General features: G+C 44.2%; 1 protein-coding gene across 1 annotated transcript in view; it reads right to left on the reverse strand.

Moving 5' to 3' along the window:
• The window catches only part of SLC4A10 (solute carrier family 4, sodium bicarbonate transporter, member 10), a 158562-nt gene that overhangs the window by 83328 nt on the left and 57623 nt on the right, over positions 1–17611 (reverse strand). The gene's annotated exons all lie outside the window — the stretch shown is intronic.

Genomic DNA, 17611 nt, shown 5'->3' on the forward strand with positions numbered 1-17611 from the left:
TTTTTGAGGGGGAAAGCAGTCATACACTGCCATGATGATATAGTAGGATTAATGGACTCAAACATGGAAAACTTAATTGGAAGTATACCTCCATGAACATCCATGAACAGAAAGAAAAGTAGATTTGTGACCACAGTGTAGCAAAACATCCAAAGTGGATGGGAAAATAGGGGAAGTGAATTATTTCATGGATGCAATAGCTGTCAAGGTATAGATCCTCCATTGTAAAGCTGCACTGTGCTCATGATGGAACAGTAACACACAGCAGCTGTGAGGAACTATTTTTAAAAGGATTACAGAGGCCCAATTTGGCTTGGGACCATGTTGTGGAGGAGGGAGGAGCTCCTGCCTCCCCCTTTTGCTGATTTCCTGAGCCAAAACAGCCCCAGAAGGGAGGGGTTATTTGCCCCATGTTGGGATTGCATGAGTCACCAGAATCACATATCACTGCAATGGGCCTTCCATGTGGTTTGTTATCCTGCCTTTGAACCTGAAGATCTAGCTACCGTTTAGATATTTGATAGTCTTGTTCTCCATTAATTTCTTCATAGTTCACTGAAGAAACTGGAAACTAGATATAAAGGTATTTATTTACGCATTTCATCTGTGCTGAAGGAGTTACACTGGCTACTGAATCATCGGCAGAATCAATTTTTAACATCCTCGTTATGACCTTCAATGTCCTGCATGATGTGGGACCAGGGTGTTTGAAAGACTGTCAGCTTCCCTATGAACTTGCACATGTGCAGTTATCATCTGTAGCACTGGTCCATGTTCCACTATTATCTGAAATAAGGCCATGCAAGACAGGACTTTTTTGGTGGTGACTTTAATTGTAGAACACATTTTTTTAAAAAATGAGATTTCAATTTTTAATATTTGTTTATATTATCTGTAAGCCACTTGAAGTGTCTGTTCATTTAGGGTTGCCAGGTCCCCCCCAGCAAGTGGGGGAGGGACACACCATGTAATCAAGGGCCCTTTCTGGCAATGCACTGACATTGCTGGTGACATGCTGACATCACTTTCTGGGTACATCAGAAGTGATGTCAGCGCATTGAATATCACTTTCAGGTACACAGGGAGTGACATTAGCATGCTAAGACACTGCTGATGAGGCTTCCGGTTTTGGCGACTTGCTGACGGGTGCGTTTCATCAAGCTCTGATGAATGTGACCCCGGATCGTAGCAGACGGGAGGGGTACCGGATGATTCCGGTCCCCCCTGACCCCTCGGAGGGGGCTCATAGCTTGGGGCGCAAGAGGTGCCGCTCCCAAGGTGACGGCCGAGGGATTAAGGCTCCTCTTTGCCCCAACAGGTCCCACCGCTGCGAGACCAGCAATGGTGACGGAGATGCATACCGGGAAAAGCGAACAGGAGATCTAGTGTCTTAAATCTTTCCTTACCTTGTTGAAGCAAGCAGCTGATGAAGTGGGAGTCCATATGCCTTTAAAACAGACAAACATCTAAGCGGCAGCTCCCCCCAAATCCTTAAACTTAAAAGTGGAGGGAATTGAGCTGAGCTCACCCCGGGAGAAAAAAGAAGGTTGGATAGTCTACCGTCTGAAGCAATTTGAAGAGGTAGAAGGGGAAAGCTGCTTGGAAAGCATTATATAGTCCAAATAGAGTGCAGTCTGGTTAAAGAGCGAGATCTAACAAACTTACAGAGACTTTTTTGAAGTTTTTCCTAATGTAAACAATGTCACATCAGGCTGAAAAAATGGCGCCTTTGTCTGTGCAATTCTGGCGAAATTGAAACCTTAGATCACCTGATATTTCGCTGTCCCCACTGGACTCAAGTTAGAGGCACTTATATCTCTCCTATTCTCACGAAGATGAATCTTCCCGCGCAACCTTGGGTGCTCTCAGTACTGTTATCTGACTCAAATGCCGATGGACTGATAACAGCTAACGTGGCGCGGTTCCTGGCTAAGGTGGCTGCTCTCAAGAAGCATTGAAAAGTCCAGCACTTCTAAAAACTTCGACACCGATTTTTAATCTTCGGATGATTTTAGTTAGTTGGCTCCGCCCCAAGTGTAGTTAGGTAATTTTTAATCTCTGGGCTCAGCCTGGGTTTTATGTGACTGTTATTATGTACCTTGACATATTTATGTCTATTTTATGTACCTATTTTATCCCCCTTTGGTATCCTCTTGGTCAAGACTTCGGTCATAAAGACCTGTAATAAATTGAAATTGAAATTGAAAATGGCGCCAAAAATGAGATCTTCTTCAGGAACTGCTAGCTCAGCAGCATCTGCTTCCAAACTGGAAGCCACCATAGACTTTTCTAATATGCTAGCCACTGCATTGCACCCTCTACTGGACCAGATGACCCAGCTTAATAATAATTTTGAAACTTTCCAAAAACAACTAAAAGAAACTAATAGAAAAACAGAAAAAACAGCAAAGTCTTTGAGAAAAGTTGATGCTAAGACAAAAGCATTAAATCAGAGACTGGAGGCAGTGGAAAAAGAGAAAGTCTCTGATAAACAACAGCTTCTACAATTACAAATGGAAAAATCATCATATATCCTGAGATTTCAAGGTATCCCGGAACAAAAAGGAGAAAACTTCAAGGAGAGTTTAAGCGAAGCCCTGGCACCGCTAGTAGACCTCAAAGTGGAATTTATACAAAGCTAGATGGATGTGGTCTATCAGACCTATCCATACTACATCAAGGAAAATAAACTACCTGGCAAAATATTTGTGAAATTCTCCAGGAGGTCTACCAGAGATGTAATACTCAAGGCAACCAATGGGATTACTCTAAAACTCAAAAGCAAAGAAACGAGAATCTTAAAGACATTCCATTTGATATAAGAAAGAAGAGACAACAATATAAAAAATTGACAACTTTTCTACAGAAAAATTCCACTCCCTACAGATGGTTCTTACCAGAGGGACTTATCTTCAACTTCAAGGAGAAAAAAGAAAAAATAGACTCTGTTGCAAAAGCCAAAGCATTTTTGGAGCAGCATCAAAAAACAGAGAAAGAGAAAGGAAAAGTGGAGGACGACAATGCAGAGGAAGATAACCGCGAAAATGGATCAGGAAGTAGTAGCAGTATATCGGGCAGTTCCTCAGGAGAAGACTCTGAACCTGAGATGGGAGAGGCCGCCCCCAAACTTCTCAAAGTCGGATGGGACTATGATAAAGATAAACGTGAAGGGAAAAGAAGAAATAATGAACAAATTCTGAAAGTTTAATAATAATGTCTAATGTACCAGAATACACCTATTTAGCTAATATTGTTTGTGCTGAATTATATTTGAAACAGTTAATCTCATCCTTCATCTTTAGAATGTTAAAGCTAAAGGAAACTTTAAAATAAGCTATTTATATCATATTAGATCCCTGTTTAGCTATATGTTTTAGTTAGTGTTTCCTTATCCCTTGCCCTGTGTAGTATGTAGTGAAAATGTAATAAAGTTTTTTTTAAAAAAAGACACTGCTGAGGCCCCCTCCCAGGTTTCATGCCATTTTTTCCCTGCCGGCCAGAGCTGAGTGGTGGCAGGGAGCACCCACTGGGTGCAGGGGATCTCCCACTTCCAGCAGGGGCCTGGCAGCCCTACTTTTGTTGAGTAAGACAGAAATTACTAAAATCATATTTTCTATTCTGCCCTTCCTCCATGGAGTCCAAAGTAACTTCCACGATTCTCTTCTTCAGCCAGACAGTTTAAATATCTCAGTGTTATGTTTAATTATGATTTACCTTGGAACTCCCATATAAATTCTGCTATAAGAAAGACCAAATGGCATTAATCACTCTTAAGAAATTCTTTTACACCAAAGGTGGCCAACTTATTCTGCTTCTGTTAAAGCTACGTAAGGCCAGCATTCTTCCAAAATTGCTTTATGCAGCCCCAATCTGGATCACTGGATCACTGGATCCTTTTGATAAGCTCCAGCAAACTTTCTTCTGTAAGGTCCTTTCTCTTCCTTGTAGGCTGTTAAGTTACAGGGAAAGGAAGGATTCACTTCTTCCTCATTTTATTCTCACGACAACACTGCAAGGTAGGTTAGTCTGCAACAGTATGACTGGACCAAGGATATTCAATGAGTTTCATGGAGATCTGAACCCTAGCCTCTGCAGTCCTAGTACCACAATGCAAACATTTCAGGTAGGTAGACTTGGTTTTTCCTTCAGTTTGTAATATTTACCATTGGACTGGGTCAGAAAATCCAGCTAAGCTAACAATTACATAAGAGCGATGTTTAAAATGCCGCACTGTCTGCATGACAGATAATTCTCCCCAAAGAAAGTACAATATTTCTGCACTCTTTTCTCTCTGGGAAATCTCCAGGACAATTTTCTTAAAAGTATTTCAGCCACTGTGATATCTCCAAGGTATGTTCTCTTTTTATTATGGTTCATATGCTCCTGGGCACCCTCTGCTTTGTAGTAACATAAAAGCACTCTGCAGTGCTAAATTGTCCTTATTCAAGGAAAACCTTTCAACCATACATGCAGTTCTACAAAAGCAGCTTCCTATTCATATATAGATTAGCAGGAAGACATACATTATGAAACTTCTAGCACCAAAACGATGACACTTTGGTCAACGAGAAGATGGTATATACTTCAGTATATTTCTACTTGTATTTTTGCACTCAGGAAAAAAAATCAACAAAGTTATAAGAAATATGAACTATTAGCAACAAAACAAGCTTCAAGTGGATTATGTTTTGTATGGGTTTTTTGCAGTTAGAAAAGAAACCACCAGAGAACCAAGACGTTTGGCCATAGGGAACCTAAAACATACATAAAAGTAATTTTTTATGTTTGGTCATCACCTAAAGTAAAGGTAAAGGTTCCCTTGCTCGAAAACCAGTCGAATCCGACTCTAGGGTTGCGGTGCTCATCTCCGTTTCAAAGCCGAAGAGCCAGCGCTGTCTGAAGACGTTTCCGTGGCCATGTGGCCGGCATGACTAAACACCAAGGTGCACGGAACGCTGTTACCTTCCCACCGAAGTGGTACCTATTCATCTACTTGCAATTTCTTGCTTTCGAACTGCTAGGACTGGAATAAACATGACACCTTTGTCTCAAGTGCCAGATTTCTTAGAAAATATAGATGGAAATTAACAGCACAATCCTAAGAAGAGTTACACTCTTTTAAGTCCACTGACCTTAATGGATTTAGAAGGATACAAGCAGGGGACTGCAATGACTTGCAGGTACATCTCCTTTCCCCACACCCACTGCTTCCTCTACCCATAGTCTCTCCCCTTTTCCTGCCATCTTCTCTCATTCCCAGCCAACCTACTTTTACCTGCTCCTGTCTTCAGCTTTCCCTTCCTCTCTCCTCCTGGCAGCCTCTACCTGGGAAAACTAAAGCCAAGGCTGTGTGGTGTTGGCTGCTGGGTTACGTAACTTGAAGAATATGCAGCGGGCCCCATATTTTCACCTGCCAACACCATTTCCTCTTTAAAAAAAATTCCCTCCGCTTGGCAACCTCCATATACACACCTTTCCCTGGTTTCCTTTCTTCTCCCCAACCAGCCACCAACCTACCTCTTATTTGCCTCCATCTTCAGTTATAGTCATTATTTAGTTATTTTGTTTATATCCTGACTTTCTCTACAATGTGGATTTAAAGCAGCTTACCCCATTCGCCTCTCCTCCACTTTATCCTCACAACAACCTTGTAAGGTAAGTTACTGAAAGAAACCATGGCTTGAAGGTTGACAATATTGTTGCACTTGGCTAGCAACAGCCACTGAGAGCATTTGTTTCTTAAAGCTACAGATGCTGCTTCTATTATTTTGGGGCAGGGGTTAACTACCCCCCCCCCCGTATTTTTTTTAAAATTTCAGATTTCTCTACAAAACTAGGGCATCTTATTGGTTTGTAGAAAGATCTGTCTTGTCAGTTCATGGCTCCAGTCTCTGGATTTAAGTATTGTGACGAGCTTCTCCTGGGTGCTTGGGGGGGACCCACTGGTGGCCATGGCGTCTGGCTTCCCTGCAGGGTAGGCGATGCTGGGAGTCGGAGATAGGTCGCCAAAGGGGGTTGTGGAAGGACCTCAGACAGGCAGGGGACAGGGTTAATGGCACCCCTCAAGTCCCTCTGCCTCGTGCGCTGGATACTGCTCCCTCCCTCTCTCTAGCCGTCATTTTCTCAGTTTTGCTTCCTCACACACTGTTCCTCCCCAGTCCCTCCGAAGAGCTCCTCTTTTATCCCCACTCCCAGCGGCACCCCTTTCCCCCGCCTCCCTACCTCCCGATCCAGGCCCGCCCCCATTTATATACACGGATGCTTCCCGGGCATCTGGGGTGTGGCTGTAGGTGAGCCAGCGGTGGTCCTGTCAGCCCGGCGGCCGCGCTGCTGGCACCAGCACCCGGGCCATCGCTCCCCTCTTCCTCTGCTGCCTTCGGGGTGAGTCAGGGCATGGGTACGTCTCCGGGGGTGGGGGGGGTCTCGTCCCGGGACTGGGGAACCGGGACAAGTATCCACAGATTTGACCATGCTGAGAATTGGATATACTGATAACTCTGCTTAGACAGCTTTGAGTCTACTTTATTTTTACACATCCATTCTTCATAGAAGCTTAATCATGTATTATATGAAGACAGCCACATGGATGGCTAGAAACTGTGGTTCCAACACTTCTTGGTTTTACTTCTTTTACTGTGTACTGGTCAATGACTGTAATAATAAATTTACTTACTTACTTACCAACACTTGGCATTTAGGCTGAGTGAAAATGAACAATTTTAAAAACAAGTTATTAGACAAAAATCTTACAGCAATCAATATCTGTCTAGTCCTGTCCTTGGATCCCAGAAGGATGCTTGTAGTGGTTGAGGTTCTGGCTACAAATGGCTTTGATAATCCTGTGGATTCGTTACGCTCACTCTGCAGGGAAATGTGGCTGAATGGAATAAGCAACAGGGTTCTGCTCCCAGCTGCCTTTCCTAAAATGAACATGTATGCAGGGGTCATTTCGTAGAAAAAGAGCTAGGGGAACTCATTAGCATAACTCATTAGCATATGCCACACCCCCTGACATCACCGGAAGTGTGTCCTCCCCACAGCCGGCGGCGACCTCCAGCGGGCACCATCAGGGAGCTCCAGGCCCCGCCCTCCCGCACCTCACCCAGGGGGATGGCGTCCCCCCGCGTCCCCCCCAAATGACCCCTGCATGTATGTAATTGCTCAGTACCTTATTGTGTAATATGGTAATGCTGCTTGTAATGGACTCAAAACCGCTTGTTAATAAAGGTTATAACAAACATAAATTATAGGAGTATCAGTAGTAAGCAGCAGACTTCTTCTCTTCCAGGCATACTCCTCAGCACTACATGCATCTAACCTCATATTAGGATTATAAAACTTTAAACCATTGTAACTCTCAATCCCAATCTAAAGGCCTCCAGCACTTTCAGGCTCCATAAACCTCTTTAAATTCTCCGCTATCTCATATATAGCCAACATCCAGTACTAATATTCTTCCTTTCATTCAGGCATGCATGAATTTTTTTTCTGATCAGGATACTTATCACACGTTTGAATCTTAATAAGAAAATAAGAAAAGTCCTGCTGGATCAGACCAGTGGGCCATCCAGTCAAGCATCCTGTTTCCCAAGTGGCCAACCAGCTGCCCTGAATTGCCAAAAAATGGGGCACAGAGACCAAGGCAAACGCCAAATGGCCAACCAGCTGCCCTGAAGGGCCAAAAAATGGGGCACAGAGGCCAAGGCAAACACCCTGACATTGCCTCTTAGCACAATTCAGAGGTTCACTCCCTCTGAATATATAGGTTTGTAAGCATCTGTCTAATCCCCCTGTGATGGACAGGCTAGGTTCTGCTTCTGTCTAAGAACAACCAATAAGAGCTGATGGAATGTTGAGAGAGGGAGACATGGAAAAAAGCAGTTGAAAACAACAGGTATGAGTCAGTAGAAGAGGAATTCACAGTTTAGAAACTGAGAAGAAGAAAAAAGGGATTTCTGACAGAGTAAAACTGGACAAAAGAGCTGTTTAGAGCAGGCTGAAAATCATCAGATTTTAACCAAAGGATCTCAGTTACAGGAATAGGACCTCAGTTCAAAAGATCAATGGAAGAGAAACATTATTACTTATGCTTTCCTCAGTGTTTTATTCATGTCATAAGTAACATTCATCATGTTTTGGTTAACTCTATGGGCTGCGTGTCTAAGGGAAAGATCCGCCCCCCCAATTTAGTACCTTGGTGTCTGTCTGTCTGTCTGTCTCTCTCTCTATATATATATGAATAAATGGTGGCAGTGAGTGATTGGAACATGTTTGAGCCCCAACCCCGATAGCTCTGTGTGCGTGAGGGCTTATTATTAAAGGGGCTGGGCTACCCTGTCTGCGAATGTCTCTGGGAGTGGGACCGTTTCCGCACAAGTGCAAACCTCTGCATTGGCATTCTTAACTAATCAAAGGTTGTAAAACTTTCCGCACAACTTTACGCCTCCCCAGGAATAGATCCAAATTTAGTGCCCCGTTACCCCTGTGTTTTCTGAACCCACTTTTCCTGCGATTTTTTCCCTTCAGATCTGAACTTGTAGTTTTCCAATGAGGAATTCCTAATTCCAAATGTTGTTTCGTGCTGCCCTTTTGTGTCATAAGTGTAGCAGGTTCACCCCACCTCCCACCCTCCTGCCCCCTCTCAAGATGTCCCCCGAGTGATCCACTAATTTTTTTTAAGTGTAATGTTGATTGTGTTACAACACTTTTTTTCCATTATAATATAGCAACACTATAACGTAGGGAAAAACAGGCAGCAAGGTTCCATGAAGTTCCTTTCCTTTCCTTTTTTTGGGGTGGGTGGGTAGGTTTTGTTGCCTCACTACAGCTCCCAGTGAGTTTTTGATGACAATTCAGTCTTTTAAACTTCTAAAAATAACGGAATTATATCATTGATTTGATAATCATAGAAACTCAACATGGGCAGTGTTTCCATTTAGCACGCTTCATAATTATTGAATAACACTGTTACGACTTGATGTAACCAGTTCCATGATCGGGAACAGAATATTATTTTCGTTAGGATTTTGTGGGAATCTTCGCTGGCCATTTTCTTAGTTGGTGACTAAGGAGGAGTGGGGGACCTTTGAAATGGCAGCAACCAGGCTGATCCCCATGATACATCCAGTCTTTTTTCTACAGTTATGACATTATAACATTACTGCATATGCAAAAAAGGAGGTTCTATCGCTATGTACATGACAACACATTTAGCGTGCTTCATAATTATTGAATAACATTTCCTTAGTTGGCGACTAAAGAGAAGTGGGGGACCTTTGAAATGGTGTCAACCATGCTGTTTCCCATGATACATTCATGCTTTCCCCCCCAATGCTATAATGTTATATAGTTATTGCACACGGGCAAAAAAAAGGGACATTCTGTCATTGATGAAGTACATGACAACATGGCCATACAACCATTTTCAAAGGAAGTGTAGAACACATGGGGAGGGTTGGATCCAAATTCAAGAAAAAATCCCTCCAAACCAGAGGTCATTTTGGGGGGGATCGCAGGGGACTGCAGTGAGGTACGGGGGCGGGGCACATGACGAAGCCCCGCCCCCTGCTTCCGGCCGCCCCTGCTTCCGGCCCTCATTCAGCCAGGAGGAGGCAGGAGAAGAGGGAGGGTAAGTTGCTTCCTCCCTGCCTCTCCCCACCCCTGCCTGCCTGGGGCCAGGGAGGGCCTTCGCGGGGCTTCCTTGCACTCCCACTGGCCTTGCAGGTCCACCGCCGGGCCCCTCATGGGGCTCGGCAGTGGAGCTGCAAGGCCGGCGGCAGTGGCTGGGACCGTTGTGTGGCCTTATGACACACTTCCGGTGATGTCAGGGGGTGTGGCCTTATGACACACTTCCGGTGATGTCAGGGGGTGTGGCATATGCTAATGAGTTATGCTAATGAGTCCCCCTAGCTCTTTTTCTACAAAACGATCCCTGCCCCAAACAAATGCCTTTTTGTGGAAGGGGTGCCACAAAATTGGAGCATCGGTTGGGGATTCAACTCGCCGGAAAACAGTAGCAACACTGAGGTGAGGAAAAGGTCTGAGGGAGGGAACCAGAAGTTTGAAATGGTCATGACTCTCTATATATTTTAAAAGAAAAATTAAGGATAGTTTGTGACTTCCTGACCTACTTAAAGCCATGAACCTAGAGAGAGTGGTTACTGAGGGGGGTAGGCACTCCGTGTGTGGAAAAAGGCATGTCACACCCTCTTTAAAGACATCTATGCTCATGGATATCACTACATTCAATCAAATCATTTTCAAAATTTGATCTGTTTTTTCCCCTCCCTCTATGACAAAAGAACATACAAAGCTGCCTTATACCAAAGTCACACCATTGGTTCCACAAAGCTCAGTATTATCTACTCTGACTGTGAAAGGATCTCTAGTATCCCCTGCCAAGACAGATTTTTCCCAGCTCTTGCTTTCAAGACTCTTGAGCTAAAGGGATTAAACACTGGACCTTCAGCATGTAAGACATGCTCTGTCACTGAAACATAGCCTTATTTCTCCTCTTGTGTAAGAACCCTTGAAGTTATGGAAGATGGACTTTGGATCTAATCTATTGTCTGCAGGTCAATAAAATCAAATGTATACACCCTGTTCAACTAGTGGTTTTCAAACTTTGTGAAATGAGATGTACCTCCAAATCCACAGTGCTCCTTGAGGCCCACCACCATAGCATCAAGCACTATAGGATACTGGCAATGCAGGAGTGAGCCAAGTCACTGAGAATTAATAGGACCAGAGACTGAAAAATTGAGGATGTTGTGGCTTAGGAGCAGAATAATTAATAATAATAATAATTATTATTATTATCGTATAGCATTGTGTGTAGTATAACCAGGAGATCTGAAGACTGTCTGGTAGCCGTAAGTTCTGATTAGCATCATGCACCACTAGGTGGTGGGCTAGACTTAGTTTTTGGCCTGAGAGAGCTCTGGACGAGCTGTGACTGACCCAAGGTCACCCAGCTGGCTTCATGTGGAGGAGTACAGAATTGAACCTGGTTCTTCAGGTTAGAGTCCATCCCTCTTAACCACTACACCATGCTGTCTCTAGGGGTGGAATATCTCCTTGGCATGCAGAAAGTTTCAGGTTCAATCCCTGGCATGTTCACTTAAAAGGTTCAGGTAGTGGATAATGTGGAAAATCTTGACCTAAGATCCCAGAAAACCACCCAATCAGACTAGACAAAATTGATTTTGATAGACCAATGACAGACTCAGCAGGACAGTTTCAGGATCAAGAGGAGGAAATGTGGCAGCCCCACCCACTTGTCTTCCTTTTCTTGCCATTGAGAATCGGAGCTTGGAGCCTACTGTCCCAGCTCAGAAGCTTGATCCTGCAACCTACCTACCCACTCTGGGGTCATAACCCACATTTGGAGAACCACTGAGTTCAACTGTTTGATGGATTTGGATGTTTGTCCACAATAATGAAAGAAAAACAAAGGTAACAACTTGAATCAATACATATTAATATAATACTGATAGGACACAGGAAAACACCTTTGAATGGCACTAGAAAAATGGCATATGCTAAGTGCAAAAATCTAATGGAGTAATTGAGTGGCTGCAGTCGAAAACCAGATGGCATTTTGAGAATCTGAATGCATCCAAAGGAACTAGATGAAAATATCAAAAGAGAACATTCCCATATGCCAACTTGATCTCAAATAATAGGAAATACATAATACATTACATAAGGTTGAATAAGGCACTTTTCCTATCTGACAGCAAGGTGCTACAGAGCAGAAAAGAGAAGAGATTGGATTCATACCCCGCCCTTCACTACCCAAAGGTGTCTCAGAGCGGCTTACAAACTCCTTTCCCTTCCCCTCCCCACAACAGACACCCTGTGAGGTATGTGAGGCTGAGAGAGCTCTTGACAGAAAGTGCTCTTTTTCAAGAACAGCTGTGCCAGAACTACGGCTTGCCCAAGGTCATCCAGCCAGGTGCAAGTGGAGGATTGGGGAATCAAACCCAGTTCTCCCAGATTAGAGTCCGCACACTTAACCACTACACCAAACTGGATGCTTGCTGTTGCTAATTCTTTTTGAACTGAGTTTTAGCAGTGTTTGAACTTGGAGGTCAGCAGCTATAGGCTCCCCACAGCTGCCAACCTAGAGACAGATCTGCATGAAGAGGATAGAGTCTGGCTGTGGATCTTGGCCCATTTCTGGATGAAGTACTGGGGGAAAGAACTGCCATCAGGGAAAAGCACTGAGAGGAGACGACCTTTGCTTCTCATTCCAATCACCTTAATTCTCAGAATCAGGCCACATAGAATGGAGTGGAGGAGGTGGGCAATAGAACAGAACAATATACTAAACACTTGTTTTCCCCGAGGAAGAGTGCAGAGCCAAGGGGATGTAGTGACTAGGACTTAAGAGACCTTGCTTCAGACTCCCATTGGGTCTCATTAGGTCAGTCACTCTCTTCCAGCCTTCCTCGCAATACGTTCCTTGCAGGGGTGTTGTGAAGATAGAACAGCGGAAGAGGGAAGAGCCACGTATGCTTCCCTGAGCCAACTGGAGGAAGGCTGGGATAAAAGTGTGGCAGATGGTGGAAAGTGCCATCAAATCGCACTATGATGGAGACCCCATGGAGGTTTCAAGGTGAGAGATGTTCAGAGGTGGTTTGCCATCGCCTGCCTCTGCGTCCTGACCCTGGACTTTCCTGGTGGCTGCCCATCCACATACTAACCAGGGCTGACTCTGCTTAACTTCTGAGAATGGATGAGGTCGGGCTAGCCTGGGCCATCCAGGTCAGGACAATAGATAATATAAAAAATGACACCAATGGATTTTATAGCCAGTAGATCAGAGAGCTTTTAAAAGGCTCGAGGATAGGATCAACAGTGGTTAAATGAAAGCTCCATGTTCACAGGCAGTATACCACTGAATCCTAGCTGGCAGAAGTCAACAACAGTGAAAGGTTTGACCCCCATGTCCTGCTTAGGCCTTCTGGAGGTATCTGATGGCTACTATAGGAAACAGGAGACTGTCTAGCTAGGCCAGATCAAGCAAAACCTTTCTTCTCTTTTATGCAAAGCAATATTGTTTAAAAAAACCCCACAAACTATGTTGGATCCAATACCACCATCTCCTGCCAACTCCTCTCCCCTATTATCCTCTTCAGTCTTCTAGCCATATCCCATGTCATTCCTAGAAATCCCCCAGTCCCCGGGGGAGGCAGCCTAGATTCAATCCATGAGAAAAGCTCTGCTCATCATTTTGTCAAATCCTGAATTACCAACACATGAACATTCAAGAGCAGGGACAGCTAAATTCTGCTACAGCAATATTTTAAGGGTAAAAGAAAAAGGCTACAAAACATAGAAACCTATCAAAACGTGCTTTCGGAAAGACTGCAAACATATCGCAACAACAAATTGTATTGCAACTTCCCCATCTTCAGAATGATGGTAGGATTCCCAGAACGAAGACTGCTTAGCAACCTGAATAAAAAATGCAGCATTGTTACTTGAGTGATGCTGCGTGACAGCAGGCTGGCAGCAATCGAAAGAGGCCAGGACCCTGATACAGCCTGACTCACTCCTGCTGCTCGCAAATCATTCTCAACGCTAGCAGTCATCACATTCAGCTTGCCTTTCAGGCAACAGATCCGTGAACGCTGCCCCAATTAGAACACCTAAGCATGTCTACAAATCATAACAGGAATACCAATTCTGGTGCCGTCCTTCAACCTGGCGAATGTCCATTGTCAGTTACTTTACCACCAACATGTCAGTCTTGTTCTCCTTCCTAAACCATCACGCCATAGTGAATGACTCATGGGAGAGAAGTATTCAAAGCCATCAAAGTAGAAGCCTACAGGGAATATGTTTCCAAGGGGTGAGATCCAAACAGCTGTGAAATCAGTTCTGCACCACCTAGGGTGGCATTCCATGAGTGGCATTCCATGAGGGCCATTTCAAAGGCTCTTTGTATTATAGGATGGCCCCAGCCACACGTGCCAGAAAACGCCGGGGGGAGGCGTGGCTATTTGCACCGTCACATTCTGATCCGCGATCAGACGCGACGGCGGCACACCGGGGTTTCGTCCTTCGGCATGCACTGCAAAGAGGACGGCCGGAGGGAATAGGTGCGCACTGGTGTGATCACACTGAACAAGTCCGTCTACAGCCCGTGGCAAACCATTTGCTAGTAGATCTTTGCAGGTACTTTTTAACTGTGCATCTTCGGCGGCATGCCATGGGTTGGCCACGTGTGCGCTATGCTTGCCAGATGTTGCGGTGTGATCGCGCCCCGAAAATCCACCCAGCATTTGTGCCTTTCACATGGCAAATTCTCCATGTGACCCGGGCCGATAGTGCCCTAGTGTTCAAAGTCCAAAGGTCAAATTTCAATGGGACAAGTGACCAGGGCTGCGTTCACACAATGTTTTATATTACCTTTCTATTGTGCTATAGCAATGGCTAAAAAGCCAGGTGATATGAAAGACCTCTGCCTGAGACTCTGGAAAGCTGCTGCCAGTCTGAGTAGACAATACTGACCTCAATGGACCAAGGGTCTGATTCAGTATAAGGCAGCAGCATCAGTTCAGGCGATATACATGCCTCAGATAGCTTGCACATGCCCACTAGCAGGGCTATTTTTGGGCAGGAACGCACAGGAACGGAGTTGGCCACACCCGGCAGGAACTCATTAGCATAATAGGCCACACCCAACAGCAGGAACTCATTAGGATTGGCTACATTAGGGGTGTGTGGCCTAACATACAAAGGAGTTCCTGCTCCAAAAAAAAGCCCTGGGTTTTGACAACAAACAAGGTAAACAGAATAAGAAGCAAAAGGTGGGTGTGGCTGGATGACCACACTTCTGGTAACATGAGGGTGTGGCCTAATATGCTAATGAGCTGTGATGCCAAGGGTGTGGCCTAATATGCTAATGATTCCCTGCTGTTGGGTGTGGCCTATTATGCTAATGAGTTCCTGCTGGGCTTTTTCTACAAAAAAAGCCCTGCCCACTAGCCAATAAGCTGTAAGGGGCTTATTATTACCACTGGCTCTGCTCTGCAAAATCAAACCTCCCCTCCAGCCTACAAAGACTTCCTACAACTTAATTGGCTCTTCCTCCAGCAGAAAAGCCACTTAAGTTAGAGGCAGGCTTCTTAGACTGGAGGAAAGTTTCAAATCTTGCTGAGTGGAAGATACAGGCCACTATCTACATCATCATCAACAGCAGCAGCAGCAACAACAACCATACAACATCACAAGTGCATTCCACTTGAGGGGGAAAGGTCCCTGTCCTAAGGAGCTTACAATCAAAATTTGCAACGGAGGCGGTTGCAGGGGTAACCAGGGGAAGAATCAGTTGTTCATTTACGTTATACCCTGCCTTTCTTGATGAGACTGAAAGCAGATTACAAAGCATCAAAAATAAATCAGGCAGCATAAGACATACAATGTACAATTCAGTAGGACTCCAGTTATACATCCGATGACCTTTGACTGTCATTGTTGATACTCCTCACCTTGTGAAGAACACAGTGACTTTAGTGTTCTTTTATTTTTATTCTTGGATGAATCTAAGAAAGGAACAGGTTGGATCCTGCCATGCAATAACGGGAGAGAAGTTTTACTCAATGCCGTTTCATTTGTGCAAGACATTCTGTACAAGCTACTGTAAGATCAAGTACTGTCCTTTCATTGCTGATCAGTGTCACTAAGGGCAAAAACCAAAAGGCTATTTGAGGCAGTCATTACAGTTCATTCTGGAGGTGTGATATGACTTGATCAAAGAAAGTCTTTGTTTGTAGGCTTGCTGAAATATATCTTGTGCTACATCCTGTGCTAGCAGAAGCACAAAATGGGATACAGTTGAGTCGACTTTGTACAAGGACTAACTTATAATGACTTCCCTATTTCCCCCCTTGAGTCAATACTCTTGTGAAAGTGGATATAGCACACAGCATCCAACCCTTCATGTTTTGATTACAAATTCTCTGTTAAGAGCTAAGGCTAGAAATGTCTATTTATTATGTAATGCCATTGGCAAAAAAAATGAAGACTGAAGAGGAATGAGAGTAGAGGTGGGAGGGAAGGAGAGAGAGGTGGGAGGGAGGCTTGGACTACTGGACAGGAAGAATTGGCTTGAAGAGGCGATACCATTGATTGCTGTGCTACATGTACTTATAGTAGTTTAAAAATAATTTATTCTAAAAACCATGTCCTTTTTTAAATGTCAGAACAAACAATCAGGAATGGTTTCCCTTTTGTGGTGGGGTTTGAGCAAGAATAACTCAGATAAACCTTTTTCAAAAAGGGTCCTTCATACTCCTGGCAACTGCGTCTCCTAGAAATGATGTAATGGGTTATGCCAAAGGCAAAGAAAACTGCCCCTAGTCTATTGTCTTTGGAATATCTTCTTCTTACATAACATTTTATTTTTAGCAGACAGTATTCAATTTCCCATATGGCTACGAATGTATTTTCTTTCTATGCTCAAATCCAGAGACTGTCGTTTCAAGAGCCCAGAACCAAGTATATATGACAGTTCCCATGTGGAGTCCACCAACAAAGGCATTCCACACAGTGTACAGTGCATGTAGTAAAGAGCTGTTCAACATTATGCCTGTCAAGGAAGAGGCCACTTTCTCGATCAGGGACATAGTATACAAATTGGCAGCTAATAAACATGTAACGAATGGAGATCTGTGTCTTTATAGTCCCGACAGTCTGACCATTTTCCACCTGCAGTAAGGTGCAAGGAGACAGCTACTTTCCACCGCAGACAGAACGATGAACCAAGAAACAAAACAGTAGAAGCAGAAGGCACCCCCATCTCTCCAAGTGATCACCACAGTCTTTGAAAGGACCCAATAATGTTATGTGAAGGATATTTGCTGGTCTTAGGCTGCAATCACACACACTAAATAATCCACTTTCAATGCACTTTCCAACTGGATTTTTATTGTGTGAACTGGCAAAATCCAATTCAAAAGTGCATTGAAAGTGGATTATTTAGTGTGTGTCATCGCAGCCTTAGTCTATTTATTCTGATTTTTCACTGATTGCCCAACAATATTATGTCCAGTGTTGTCCACGTCCCACTTCCTTTGAACATTTTAATGTGTCTCCATTAATCCAATACATTCCCACCACGACTTCAGCGATCTCATTACAAATACACACATTCTTCTGAAGCCAGTAATGGTTCATGTGCCTTTTAGACGTCATCCACTCAAGTTTAGGTATTTCCTGGCCCTTCAGTACCTTAGGAATAATACTAGAAAGATTAACAGCCCCACCATGCCATACAGTCACCCAGCCATTCCTTGGGAACATGAGAGAATAATTGCTCCATATGAACATGTCCATTCATGGATGATTTTGGCGTATAAATTGACCTTATTGACATGCCTTTCCCCAAAATTCCCACAACAAATCTAAGCTATAGGACCATTTTCAAAGTATATAAAATAAAATTCATAAAACCAGGGGTCATTTCCTGCAGGAGCGCACAGGAGCAGAACTCCGGCAGTAAAGAGCCCAGGGGGCGGGCACATGCAACAAGCCCCGCCCCCTGCTCCCAGCAGCCCTCAGTCAGAGCAAGAAGCAGCCAGGTAAGTTGCAGAGCCCCCCC

The sequence above is a fragment of the Gekko japonicus genome, unplaced genomic scaffold (genome assembly GCF_001447785.1).
Source record: "Gekko japonicus isolate JY-2015 unplaced genomic scaffold, Gekko_japonicus_V1.1 scaffold1550, whole genome shotgun sequence".
Classification (NCBI taxonomy): Eukaryota; Metazoa; Chordata; class Lepidosauria; order Squamata; family Gekkonidae; genus Gekko; species Gekko japonicus.